A 15,050-nucleotide genomic window follows, 5' to 3' on the forward strand; every position below is an offset into this window, starting at 1 on the left:
GAACTCCCACCTAGCCATCAGGTCCGCCTGCCTGGGTCATCTCCTTGTACCAGGGCCTCCGCAGGATTTGGGTGGGGCTGTTCATCCCTCCATGCTGCTGAGCCCGACTCAGAATCCCTGGGGTAGTGATGACTGGCTGTGAGGTTGGGCCATGTCACCAGCCCCTCTTCCAGGGCATTCTGGTCCTCTATGAATCTTGAATAAGGGCCAGCACGGTCTGGTGACATGCAGACATAGAGGTGAACATGTGGAGTGCTGGACACTGAATGGTGTTCCCTAAAAATTCTTCAAAAAATTTTTTTAAAAAATATTTTTATTTGTAGATTAATTCAATGCCTATATTTATTTATTTATTATTCATTCATTCATTCATTCATTCATTCTAATTGGTTAAACATGACAGCAGAATGCATTTCAATTCATAGTACACATTTAGAGCACAATTTTTCATGTCTCTGGTTTCGACACAAATTACAGTCCCACCATTCGTGTCCTCATACATGTACTTAGGGTGATGATGTCCATCTCACTCCACCATCTTACCTACCCCCATGCCCCCTCCTGTGCCCTCCCTCCCCTTTGCCCTATCTAGAGTTCTTCCATTCCTCCTCTGCTCCCCCCATCCCCATTATGGATCAGCATCCACTTATCAGAGAAAACATTCTGCCTTTGTTTTTTTGGGATTGACTTACTTCACTTAGTATGATCTTCTCCAACTGCATCCATTTACCTGTGAATGCCATGATTTTATTCTCTTTTAATGGCGAGTAATAGTCCATTGTGTATATATACCATAGTTTCTTTATCCATTCATCTACTGAAGGGCATCTAGGTTGGCTCCACAGTTTAGCTATTGTGAATTGTGCTGCTATAAACATTGATGTACCTGTGTGCCTGTCGTATGCTGATTTTATAGACCAAGGAGTGGGACAGCTGGGTCAAATGGTGGTTCCATTCCAAGTTTTCTAAGGAATCTCCATACTGCTTTCCAGATTGGTTGCACCCATTTGCAGTCCCACCAGCAGTGTAAGACTATCCCTTTTTCCCCACATCCTCACCAACACTTATTTTGTTATTAATTTATTTTTATGTGGTGTAAGGATTGAACCCAGTGTCTCAAAATTCTTATGGTGGGCTTGTAGCTCGGTGGTAGAGCGCTTGCCTACCACATATGTGTGCGCTTGCACCACATAAAAATAAATGAATAAACAAAGATATATAAAAAAAAATTCTTATGGTGAAGTCCTCATCCACCCCCAAGGTAGTTGTGTTTGCAGACGGGGCCTACAGGGAGATGACTGCAGTTAAAACAGCATTCATAGGGTGGAGCCTCTTCTGATAGGGCCACTGCCTTAATAAGAACAGGGGGGTGTTAGAGTTCTCCCCTCCATGTGAGGACACAGCCAGAAGGCAGCCATCTGAAACTGGGAAGATGGCCCTCACCAGGAACCCAGTCAGACAGCACCTTGACGTTGGCCTTCTAGCCTCCAGAACAGTGAGAAAATAAACTTCTGTTGTCGATGCCACTCAGTATGTGGGTTTTTTCTTCTTTCTTTCTTTTCTTCTCCTCCTCCTCCTCCTCCTCCTCCTCCTTCTTCTTCCTTTTTTATTTTTTATTTTTTTTTATAGCTTTCCCCTATATTACCCAGCCTGACCTTGAATTTGCAATCCTCCTGCCTCAACCTCCCAAGTAGCTGGGATCACAGGCCTGCACCACTGTGCCTGGTGCAGTCTGATTTTGCTAAGGCAGTCTGAGGAGATCTAAGGCAGGGAATTATTCAAAAAGCTCTATTTTGTTCTATAAAAAAGAAACCTGAGGGGCTCCAGTGTTCCTGGGACCCTGTTCTACGTTTCTCCAATGGACTTTGTTCCCCCTGGTTTGCTGCCGTCAGTTTGAGCTGGCCCACGTCCATGAGTTTGAAGCTTCCCTTTCAGGCCCTCAGGCCCTTCTAGCTACCACTGTTGTCCTGGGCCTCTACTCAGCCATTCATTGCACACAAACTACTTTGATGTCACATTCAATAGACACTTTTTTTTTTTTAATATTTATTATTTTTTAGTTCTCGGCGGACACAACATCTTTGTTGGCATGTGGTGCTGAGGATCGAACCCGGGCCGCACGCATGCCAGGCGAGCGCGCTACCGCTTGAGCCATATCCCCAGCCCAATAGACACTTTTTAGTCCCTGTCTGACTTTTTTCTTTTTTTTTTTTTTCCCCGATGTTAGGGATGGAACCCAGGGCCCTGTGCATGCTAAGTAAGTGCTCTCCAACTGAGCTACACATCCAACACTTTGTAAGATAAAAAAGAAAAATTGAAGCAGAGTCTTGCTAAGTTGCCCTGGCTGAGCTGGATGGAACTGGCAATCCTCCTGCCTCAGGCTCCTGAGTAGTTGGGATTGCAGGTGTGCGCCATCATGCCTGGCAATTATTTTTTTAAAAACCCTTTCTCCTCCCTTGCATTTCTGGACCCTGGTCCCTTTTGTTTCTCTTCATTCCTTCCTGGCATCTCTTTTTCAGTCTTTAGCCACCATCTGCCACCCAGCTGCCCCTCACAGAGTGTTGCTGTTAGCCAGGTCTTGCCTCTTTGTCCTCTTCCTTGCTGGCTGCCTCCGAAATCTGTGGGTACAGCCCAGATTCCTTGCTGAACCCCTGACAGGGTGTCTCTCAAGCACATCACGTGGTGTATCCATTAAATGAAGCCTGCTGTCTCCTGCTCTGCTCTCATTTCTGCTTGTTACTCTCTTATGGACAGCCCGAAGAACTATGAGTATTTATTATTTCTATATGGCTTTCTTTTTTTATAAACATACAAAAGAGAAAAGATCAACAGATGCCCAGCGCCCTTTCTAAAGCTGCGGCAGAGAAGTGGACCCTTGTCTAGGAGAGCAGGGTATAGCAGATTTCTAGTGATGTCTCTGTTATGGACGGTTTTTGGGAAGGGCTGGGGCAGGCTTGTGTGAGACACTGAAGTGTGGAACACTGCTTTGTTATGAGATGGGGCTGGACCAGAGATGGCACTTTGGTGACCACATCCAGCTCACAGATGCATTTTGTTTGGCCTATCTGAATTTTTCAAAATTGATTGATGGGTTGCCAACATTAAAAAAAAAAAAAAAAAAAAACTGGGTATTCCAGCTGGGCGCAGTGGTGCATAGCTGTAATCCCAGAAACTCCTGAGGCTGAGGCAGGAGAATTGTAAGTTCAAGACCAGCCTCAGCCCTCAGACTTAGCCTCAGCAACTTAGTAAGTAACTAAGCCCTAAGTAAGATCCTGTCTCAAAGACTGAGGATGTAACTCAGTGGTAAAGCACCCCTGTGTTCAATCCCCAGTACCAGAAAAAGCGGGGGGGGGGCAGCCCTGGATATTCTAATATAAAAGATATATTTCAAGCTTTTAAAAAGTCAGGTTTAGCCATTCTAGGCCACAGCACAGCAGCAATATTTGGAGCTGGTTTACAGCCACCTCATCAGAGGGACCATACTCCAGTCTTCACCTGCCTGCTTTACTCTATGTAACTACCTAGGTCCTGGAAACATATGAATTTGTTATACCTGACCTAGATATTCTCCAGTTTTCATTTACCCTGTGATTTTTTTTAATTATTATATTTAGGTAGCAGAGAAATTTTCCTTGGGACTTTCTTGAGCTTCCCCCATATGACTCATCCTTCGGTGAGAAATGCTCTGACTACCTGCTGTCTGCCTCTCTCTCCACTCCCTTGTCCTGTTCCTATACTTCCCTGGTTCAGGTCTTGAGCTCTCTCTGAGGCTCATTCCATCTCCATTCTGTGTCATTTTTTTTTTTTTTTTTTTTTAGTACCAGGAGATTGAACCCAGGGTGCTTGACCACTGAGCCCCCTCCCTAACCCTTTTTATTTTTTTTATTTGAGACAGGGTCTCACTGAGTTGTTCAGGGCTTTGATAAATTGCTGAGGCTGGCTTTGAACTCCTGAGCCTCCTGCCTCAGCCTCCCGAGTTGCTGGGATTACAGGTGTGTGCCACCATGCCCAGCATCCTCTGTCTCTTCAAAGCCCAGCCTTTGCAGGCATTTAGGTAAAAAGCATGTGTGCCTTTGCCTTTGTCAGTTTGCCTGATATTTATTTGCACATTTATTTACTATTTGGTGGTACTGGGGTTTGAACACAGAAGCATTTTACCACTGATCTACATCCCCAGCACTTTCTATTTTTTACAAATATTTATTTTGGTGGCCCTTCTAGCTACCATGCTACCAGCTATGGCCCCCTTCTCCCTTGTGGGAGAAGCCTATGTTACCCCCTTTTAAATAAACCCTGCTTCATATATATATATATATATATATATATATATATATATATATATATATATATATAAAATTGTAGTTGGACACAATACCTTTATTTTATTTATTTGTTTTTATGTGGTGCTGAGGACTGAACCCAGGGCCTTGCATGTGCTAGGCAAGTGCTCTTTCACTGAGCCACAACCCCAGCCCTCTGTTTTTTATTTTGAGATAGGATCTCACTAAATTGCTGAGGTTGGCCTCACACTTGTTATCTTCTTGCTTCTATCTTCCTAGTTTCTGGGATTACAATTCTGTTTTTCTGACCTTTATTATTATTACTATTAGTATTAGTAGTACTGGGGATTGAACTCAGGGGTGGCTTACTGCTGAGCCACATCCCCAGCCTTTTTATTTCTTATTTCTTATTTTGAGACAGGGTCTCACTGAATTGCCAAGGCTGACATCAAACTCTCCATCCTCCTGCCTCAGCCACCTGAGCTGCTGGAGTTGCAGGCATGAGCTACTGCTCGGGCCTCTGCTTGACTTTTAGAATAAGATATCAGAAGATAGAGGAGTAGACGGAGATGCTGAGGCAGGAGGATCTCAAATTCAATGCTACCCTAGGCAACTTAGTAAAACTTGTCTCAAAATTTAAAAAATAAATAAATAAATGGCCACACACACACACACACACACAGTAGAAAATTCTTTTTTAAAAAAATATTTATTTCTTAGATGTACACAATACCTTTATTGTATTTATTTATTTTCATGTGGTGCAGAGGATGGAACCCAGGGCCTCTCACATGCTAGGCAAGCGCTCTGCCGCTGAGCCACAACCCCAGCCCCGCCCCCCCACCTAGAAAATTCTTAAGGTTATATAAGGTTCCGAACATCCTCTAACACACATAGAGGAACTAAAGACAGTCTAAGGAGCTGCTGGGACAGTTAGGAAGGCCCTCAGTTACGGGTGAGAGCAAACTCCCCTTCAATGTCTGGGGAAAAAAAGCCACAGAACAAAATGTCTGGCTACAGCAGCTGGTGGGGACTCCTCTCTCGTGACCAGGGGATGGTGGCAGACGTTGTACTATCAAAAGGCAGGAGGAGAGTCATCTGTTTTATCAGCAATGTAAACACTTGCCCAGAAATCCCCAACTGATTTCTGGTTTTATTTCAGTGGCGTTACAGGTGGAGTTATATCCTGCTCCTCCCCCTCCCCCCGTCCTCCACCCTACAAAAGATATGTTAGAGTCCCAACTCAGAAGTGACTTTATTTGGAGACAGGTCTTAACAGTGGCAATCGAGTTAAAAAGAGGGCATTAGGGTGGGTTCTAACCCAACATAAGTGGTCTTTATAAAACGTGGAAATCCAGACCCAAGCAGCATGCGAAGCTGGAAGGTGGCGTCCACAGGCACTAGGAGAAGATGGCCATGCACAAACCAAGGACAGACACCCAGAACAGGTACTTCCCTCACATACTCAGAAGGATCTCATCCAGCTAATACTTTGATTTCAGATTTCTGGCATCCCAAACTGTGAAACAGTACATTTCTATTGCTTAACCTATGCTGTTAGTCCTTTGTTTTGACAGCTGTAGCAAACTAGCACAATTTAACAGATCATGACGCAGAAGAGAGGCAGGGAAAGTGAGTGCTTGGCTGGCATACTGCTGCCCTAACGAAGATGAGGAGCAGTAGGGCAAGGTGGTGTGTGCCTGTAATCCCAGCATCTCAGGAGGCTGAGTCAGGAGGATCACCTGTTCAAAGCCAGACTCAGCAACTTAGTGAGGCCCTAAGCGAGTTAGTGAGAGCTGTCTCGAAATAAAAATAAAAAAGGGCTAGGGATGTGGCTCAGTGGTTAAGCACCCCTGGGTCCAATCTCTGCTACCAAAAAAAAAAAAAAAATGAGGATGTAGTGGTAAGGAAAAAGAGAAGGGTGGATATTGGACTAGCAACCAAGAGTACCTGCTGATATCCTGGTGAGTCGGGGACAGAAAGGCTGGTCTACAAAAAAGACTGAAGAAGATGAATTTATGACTGAAATTTATGAAATTCAGTCAAAAAAGACTGAATTTATGGTTTCCTGGCCTGTTGGTGACTAAACAGTTGATCAATAAACACTTCCTAAGCATGTAGGGGATCTGCATCCCTGTGCTTTGTAGCAGATATGTCAGTGTCAGTCTCAGCCTTTCTCTCAAGTAAGTAGCTCATAATTAGAGAGGGGACACATGGTCTGTATTTACACCTATATATCCACAGGTCTCAGTAGCCCGAATATGAAAAATAATATTTATTTCTTTGGCTTGGTCCTCACCTGCTGAATTGCAGGAACCTCTATCTCAAATCCCTCCTTTTGTAGAGACTGCTAATTTCCTCTTAGTATCCATTTCACCTTCATTTCAGTAATAAAATCTATAGGTTTTAGCTGGGCACTTGACCACCCAGCCATACACTAATTTCTCAGCCTCACTTGTGGCTAGGTGTAGTCATATGGCTAAATTCAGACTTGGAGATATAAATAAAGTGATGTGTGCAGCATCTGGGTCATGTCCTTCAAGGCAAAGTGGCTTCCTCTGGTCCTGACAACTCAGAACTGGTGTAATAACTCACCTGCCTCCTTGGACCCAGAGAGGCAGGGCCATGTTAAAAATGACAGAATAGGGGGCTGAAGTCGTGGCTCAGTGGTAGAGCACTCGGCCTGGCATGTGTGGGGCCCTGGGTTCAATCCTCAGCACCACATATAATAAAGGTATTGTATGCAACTACAACTACAAAAAAAATAAACAAACATTTAAAAAAAATGACAGAATAACTGTCTCCATTTCAGAGCAGTGCTGTCAACCTCCCCTGGATCACTTGTTTCCTGAGGAAAAAAATAAACTATTCCATTTAAACTGCCCAGTGTTGGGAGGTCTTTGTTATAGCAGCTTAACTGTACTAATCGGTATACAAAGTGATATACAAAGCAGGTATCGAATGTGTACTTGCAGACATAGTTGTCCTCTCCACCCAGACACACCTTTTTATTTTTATTTTTTTAGTTGTAGATGGATACAATATCTTTGTTTTATTTATTTATTTTTGTATGTGGTGCTGAGGATCGGACCCCGTGCCTCATGTGAGGCCAGTACTCAGCCATTGAGCTACAACCGCAGCCCCAACCAGGCACATTTCACAAGAGCTTCATTTCCAAGTCACGTGGCAGACCCACCTCTGGATCTTAGTTTCTTGCTAGGACCCAGAAGCTGGGGGTGGGGTTAGAGTGAGGCAAACAAAGCAACGGCTGCCAGACTTAAGGAGGAACTTACTTTCAGGTTTCTTCAAGGAATAGGGTTGGCACTGAAAAGGGAGTGCCTCCTTAAATTTTGTAACAAGGGTGACACTGGTACCTCCCTAAAGGCTTGTTCTTTGACCTAACTGCTCCTGAACTCTGATTCCACTGCTAGGAATTCTTCCTATTGGAAATAAACCAACAGGTTTTTAAGCCATATGTATATAATGATAGTTTTCATGAAAAAGTATAGAAATATATAACCAAAACGACAGTCATCTAAATGATAATGGGCTGGTAGTTACCTTTGGAAGGTAGGATCACAAGTGAGTTTCCCCATTGTCTTTTTTAATGTTTTGCCACTTTCTGCACACTGCAAATAGCATTTTTGTAGTTGGTGGCGGTGAGGATATTATTTAACAAATTTTTAAATTGTCCTTTTTTTTTTTTTTTTTCCCAAATGTGACTCATCAGGCTGGGGCTAATGTGACAGGTCCATTATAGGCAGGCTGGGACAAGCACGCTGGGTCTGGGCCTTCCTGAGGGCTTTGTGGGAGGAGATGTGGAAATCTGGGGGCACTGCGTGGTACTGAGTTGCTCCCTGGGGCAGCTCAGCCTACCTGGCACCACTGTGGCTAGAGTATAGTCGACGGACTTGAACCTCAACTCTGCCATGTACAAGCCTCAGGATTTCAGGCAAGGCCTTTAGCCTCTGTGCTCAAGTTTTCACATCCCTAAAATGCAGACAGCACAAAGGATGCCTTCCTTGGGTGGTGTTGTGGCTGGAGTAAGAAAATGTGTATAAAGTGTGGACACAGCCTGGCTCACTCAGGGTGACATTGTTATGGACACCCCCGCCTGGATGTGTCAGTCTGACCTCAAACACATCATGAGACGTCTCCACACCAGATCACTCCATTCTCCAAACCTGTTCCTCTCCGTGGCACCATCCCATAATGGCTTGAACCAGAAGCCAGGTGATTTCCCCAAATCCAGACCATTGCCCAGCTCTGGTGATTCTTCCTCCTGCTCTCCTGCATCTTCTGTGTGCTGTTGCTATCACCTCTTCCTTGGAAGACAGGGTCTCCTCATGGCTCTTCCTGGACCCCACTAACTCTTCTCCTCATTGCAGATAGAGGAAACTTCCATTACAAACCCGATCTCGTCATGGCTCTGTTCAAAAGCCTCTCTGATTTCCAGTTGCATTAAGACATACCAGATGACCAGGACCAGCACAGCCGACCCCTGCTCACCCCTCTGCCTCTAGCGTTCCCTCTCCTTCTCTGCCCACCAGCCTAAGGTTCTGTGGGTTCCTCACAAAGACCAAGGCTTTGCAGCTCTGGGGCTCTGATCTGCTCCTTCCTCTGCTTGGGACCCTCTTCTCCTCTTATTCTGGTTCACTCAGGCTTGCTCTCTCTTTTTAAATTTTTTGTAGTTGTAGATGGACAGCATGCCTTTATTTTACGTGGTGCTAAGGATTGAACCCAGTGCCTCACATGTGCTAGGCAAGCACTCTGCCACTGAGCCCCAGCCCCAGCCCTCAGGCTCTCTCTTTAGGTCTCTGCTGGATGCACTTTCCATAAAGAGGCCTCCCCAACCACACAATCTAAATCAGCCCTCCCTTTTATTTTCTCTTCTTGTACTTTCCTGCAAGGCACTTTTCACAAGCTGTAATAATGAACATGTATTTGTATGTTCCTTTAACATCTGTCTCTACTCTCATATTAAAGCTTCAGGCCAGGCCTGGTGGTGTAGTCCTGTAATTCTAGCCATTCAGGAGGTTGAAGCAGGAGGATTGAAACTTCAGGGCCAACCTCTGCAATTCAGTGAGACCCTGCCTCAAGGTAAAAAACTAAAGGGCTGGGGATGTAACTCAGTAGTAAAGTGCCCCTGGTTCAACAATCCTTGGCACTAAACAAACAAAAGTTTCAGGAAAGCAGCAATTTTTTTCCTAAACTCTGTAACACCTAACATAGTGGCTGGAAAAAAATGCACATTCAGGGGCCTGGGGTTGTGGCTCAAGAGGTAGAGCACTCACCTAGCATGCGTGAGGCACTGGGTTTGATCCTCAGCACCATGTAAAAATAAATAAAATAAAGCTATTGTGTTCAACTACATCTAAAAAATATTTATTAAAAAAAAAAATCAGGGGCTGGGGATGTAGCTCAACCGGTAGTTCGCTTGCCTGGCATGCGTGTGGCCCAGGTTCGATCCTCAGCACCACATTAAAAAAAAAAAAAAAAGATGTTGTGTCAGCCAAAAACTATAAAATAAATATTTAAAAAATCTCTCTCTCTCTCTCAAAAAAAAAAAAAAAAAAAAATCAACACCAGGCGCAGTGGTGCATGCCTGTAATCCTACCCTCCAGGAGCTGAGACAGGAGGATTGCAAGTTCAAAGCCAGCCTCAGCAAAAGTGAGGTGCTAAGTAACTCAGTGAGACCCTGTCTCTAAATAAAATACAAAATAGCACTGGGGATGTGGCTCAGTGGTTGGGTGTCCCTGAGTTCAATTCCTGGTAAACCCCCCCCCCCAAAAAAAATTCTACTGGTCCATGAAGACCCAAATCTGGGAAGTAGTACCCAACAGGGCACTGAACATGAACACAGAGCTGGGAGAAGATGTGCAGAATGAACAAGATCCTGGAGCCTGTGTGAGTGACTCAAGTTCACCACTGGGTGGGGCTCAGATATAGCAAAACTCAGGAAGGTGGCAGGGCTAAAGCCTGAGAGATGCTTGTTCACAGTCACTTCGGTGTGACTCTTGCTTTCCACAGTAGCGTGCAAGCACCTTGAGGGCACTGCCTGCTTCTGCAAACCTGCAGTACCTGGCTTCTGCTGGGTCCCTCTCACAGGGTGAATCTTGTAGAAGAGTGACCGGGTGAACTGCTTTTCAGTCACAGAACGGCAGAAACTTGGAATGACCTGAGTTCCTGGCTGTTGGTAACTGAGCTGCAGACAGAAATGAGGGCCCAGATGGAGGACACAGGGACAGGAGGATGCATGGAGGGTCTGACTCGCACATGTCTTCATATTTTGCTTCCATCTGAATGTACTTTTCCCTTAAGAGTTGAGAGATGAGCCTAGAGCAGTGGTACACACCTGTAATCCCAGCGGCTCAGGAGGTTGAGGCAGAAGAATCCCGAGTTCAAAGCCAGCCTCAGAAACTTAGCGAGGCCCTAAACAACTCAGTGAGACCCTGTCTCTAAATAAAGTATAAAATAGGGCTGGGGATGTGGCTCAGTGGTAGAGTGCCCAATCTCCAGTACACCCCCCCCCCAAAAAAAAAGTGTTGGGGATGTGGCTCAGTGTTTAAGCACCTCTGGGTTCAATTCCCAGTACCAAAAAAATTAAAAAGAATGGGCAAGTAGCTTAGTGGTAAAGCACCTCTGGGTTCAATCTCCAGTACAAAAAAAAAAAAAAAAAAGTTGATAGATGAGGGCCTACATGTGGAGAAGGAATAGAGGGGAAATGTAAAGCTTTGTATTTGTCTACTAGGGCTTTTATAAATTGGGTGGCTGAGCAACAGGAATACATTGTCTCACATTTCTGGAGGCTGGAAATCCAAAATCAAGGGGTCGGCAGGGTTGATTTCTTCTGAGGGCTGTGAGGGAAGAATATTTCTGGACCTCTCTTCTTGGCTTAGATGTGGCCATCTTCTCTCTGTGTTTGTTCACGTTGTCGTCCCCCTGTGTGTGTCTGCATACAGATTTTCCCTTTATATAAGGGCCCCAGTCATATTGGATTAGAGCCCACACCAATGACCTCAATTTTAACTTGATTATATCTTTTTAAAAAATATTTTTTTCTTTAGTTATACATGGACAGAGTATCTTTATTTTGTTTATTTATTTTTATGTGGTGCTGAGGATCGAACCCTGTGCCTCACATGTGCAAGGCAAGCGTTCTGCCACTGAGCCCCAACCCCAGCCCTTGATTACATCTTTAAAGAGTGTATCTTCAAATGAAGTTACATCCCAAGATACTGGGCTTTAAGACTCCAACATAGCTCTGTGTGTGTGTGTGTGTGTGTGTATGAGAGAGAGAGAGAGAGAGAGAGAGAGAGATACTAATCAACCCATAATAGGCCTTGAGATTGCTTCTAGAAACTGTCTAATGGGAAGTGGTCCCCATCAGGGTCTTCAGTCACAGAAGTTGAGCTTAGTCTGCAGAGTGGTGCCCCTTTCATAAGTACCCTAGAATTGAAATTTTTTTAATATTTATTTTTTTAGGTGTAGATGGACACAACACAATGCCTTTATTTTGCTGAGGATCGAACCCGGGTCCTGCCCATGGTCCTGTTCAGCTCTCTACCCCTGAACCACAATCCCAGCCCCTAGGATTGAAAATTTATGCTGTTAAGTGCAGGGCAGACCCTTCAGGGAGCAGTTATATAACAACTTTGTAATTGCACAAGAGGTTTCCTTGTGCAATTGGAAAATTCACAAGGCTTTCCAGTACCAATCAGGGCTATGTCCAAGGCCTAGTAAGCATTTGAGTCCCTTTCTGTTTACAGGTGAAAGCATATGGTTTCTGACTCAGGTGGCCAATCTTGGACAAGGTCTCTAAGGATTCCGGACTTCCAAAGATGTTCTGGATCTCTTCAGAGGAACCTGCTTGAAGCCTGTTTAGTTTTTTTTTTTTTTCCACTGAGAAGTCTGGGTGGGGCTTCCCTTGCACAATCTACCTTTGTGACCCCCTTGTTTTTGCTATTCTGAAACTGAAGATGGAAATGAATGGCTTGCAATTTCTAGTCCCTCCCTGGAAGTGAGAGATAAAAATCTCATTAATTGACTGCATTAAACAGAGTCAGTATCTGATGAGATTAAAAATCTTAGCACTATTGATAAATACTTACCGAGTACACACTGTGATCTAGGCATTGCAGAGGTATTTATTGAGCCCTGGTGTAGATTGAAAAATCAGATCAATTCTCCCCTCATCTGCCTACTCACAATCTTTGCAATGTGACTCTCCTCTCTTCCTATCAGGAGATGAGAGTCTCTTTCCTCAATTTGAACTTGACTTACATCCGTGTAGTTGACATAACTGCGAAAGTGAAGAAGTGTCTGTCTTGAGCCTACAGCTTGAGAGGATGTGCCCAAGACCACTCTCGTTCTTGGGACCTTGCAGTTCTATTTGAGCAATCCTGGGCTGGCCTGCTGGTAGATGAAAGACAGGTGGCCCACTTGCCTCAGCTGACAGCTAACCACCCCCAGAAACAGAGGCTGCTGACTGCCTGGCAACTGGTCACAGATGCATATGGGAGTCCAGCTGTGACTAGAACCACCCAGCTAATCCCAGCCTAAAATGCTGACCCAAATGCATTCTGCTGTCATCTATTTTTTAAAAAAAATCAATAAAAAAAAATAAAATAAAATGCTGACCTATGAGACCAGGAACTAAAGCAGTATTTGTTGTTTTAAGCTACTTCTAAGTTTTGTAATGTTTTATTATGCAGCAAAAGCTGACTGATACAAGCACTTATGAGACACCAAGCTCTGGTGTTTAAAATCAGAGTCTTGCTAGAAAAAGGGCCTGTACAGAGTAGTTCACTCGTGGATGTAATGCAGTAAGGTGTAATGCTCTGGAGAAGTGGACATGGTAGGCATTAGAAGAGGTGGCCTTTGAGCAGGGAAGGAGTCCTATCCCTTTGGAGTTGAAAGGACTAAGATGGACTTTCTGGGAGAGGGGACTGAGCCAGGTAAGGAACGAGTGTGAGAAACCTAAGTTGAGATCAGGAGTACAGTGTTTGTAGAGCCCTAACTATGGCCACACAAGCCCTGCACTGGCTCTCTCTATCTGGCCTAGCACACACAGAGGAAGACATCCAGGTGTGTAAGTTGGCCAGAAATGTAAGGCTATTTTTTTGTTTGTTTGTTTTTGCAGTGCTGGGAAGTGAACCCAGGGCCTCAGGCACATTAAGCAAGTGTGTTGAGAGCCACAATGGAGTCGGAATGGCCCCTGGCATTTTGCCAATAGTATTGGTTGAGAGGCGAGCCATTAAGATGATGCTGGATTGATTCAATTGTATATTAGACCTTTACTGTCCCACTCGGGCGACTGCCACTTTGGAGTTCTCTGGAGGATTGCCTGGGGAGTTCGTGTTGGTTGGGGAAGTTCCGGGAGAGGGAGTTCCGATTGGTGTGTGGTGTTCCTGGAGGAGCCCTGTGGGTGGCATTCGGGAGAGTTCCCGGGGAGTGTACGCGGAGTGCTGTGGGAATTCAGAAATAAAGTTTGTTCCTGGGCTGGGGATGTGGCTCAAGCGGTAGCGTGCTCGCCTGGCATGCGTGCGGCCCGGGTTCGATCCTCAGCACCACATACAAACAAAGATGTTGTGTTTGCTAAAACCTGAAAAATAAATATCAAAAGTTCTCTCTCTTTCTCTCCCCCCTCTCTCTTTATTTTTTTTTTTAAAGAGAGAGTGAGAGAGAGAGGGGGACAGAGAGAGAGAGAGAGAGAGAGAGAGAGAGAGAGAGAGAGAGAGAGAGAATTTTAACACTTATTTATTTTTTCTTAGTTCTCGGCGGACACAACATCTTTGTTGGTATGTGGTGCTGAGGATCGAACCCGGGCCGCACGCATGCCAGGTGAGCGCGCTACCGCTTGAGCCACATCCCCAGCCCCCCCCTCTCTCTTTAAAAAAAAAAAAAAAAAAAAAGTTTGTTCCTGCTTGAGTGGCTCGTGATTTGTGCCCAGCCAGACTGCAGCACAAGTGCTCTACCACTGGGCTATACCCCGCGCTCTATGGCTGATTTTAAGTGAAACAAAAATATCAGTGTCTGCTTTGTCCAGAGTAACAAGTCTCTTGGCTTGGGCAAAATTGACTCTACCAATTTGTTATTTATATTTGGTGCTTGGTATATATCTGGTGGGGGTGGGAGGAGTGGAGAGAAGATTGAGACAGGGAGGCCTTCATAAGTCTTGCTGGGGAGGTTCAAGGGGTCAAAAAACTGTAGCTTCTCAGGCTTCCGCTCAATTAGAAACTCCTTGAGAGTAGGGTCTGTGTCTGAGTTATCTCAGTGTATCTGGAGGCACAGGGATCTTGCATATCCTGGGCATTAGTTTTGAAAGATTTATTATAGAGGTAATTTCTATTCTCTTCCTTTTCCTATAAACCCATTATATACCTTGAGTATCCCTTATCTGAAATGCTGGGGACCAGAAGTCTTAGATTTTGGATTTCTTTTTAATATCTGCACATACTTTGAGCTATCTTGAGGATGGGACCCAAGTCTACACACAAAATTCACTTATATTTCCTATGTACCTTACACAACCTATTTAGTGCATCTGCATTTTCCTATCTGTTCCCCACTTTTTATTGGTGCTTTATATATGTATGTAATGATGGGATCTGTTGTTACATGTTCATTCATGCACACAATATAACAATATAATTTGGTCAATATCACTTCCTGGTACTTCCCTTCTTCCTCCTCGAATCTTACCCCTTGGACCCTTTCCTCTACTGATCTCCTTTTGATTTTTTAAAAATATTTATTCTTAAGCTTTAG

The sequence above is a fragment of the Ictidomys tridecemlineatus genome, chromosome 1 (assembly GCF_052094955.1).
Source record: "Ictidomys tridecemlineatus isolate mIctTri1 chromosome 1, mIctTri1.hap1, whole genome shotgun sequence".
NCBI classification, from domain to species: Eukaryota; Metazoa; Chordata; class Mammalia; order Rodentia; family Sciuridae; genus Ictidomys; species Ictidomys tridecemlineatus.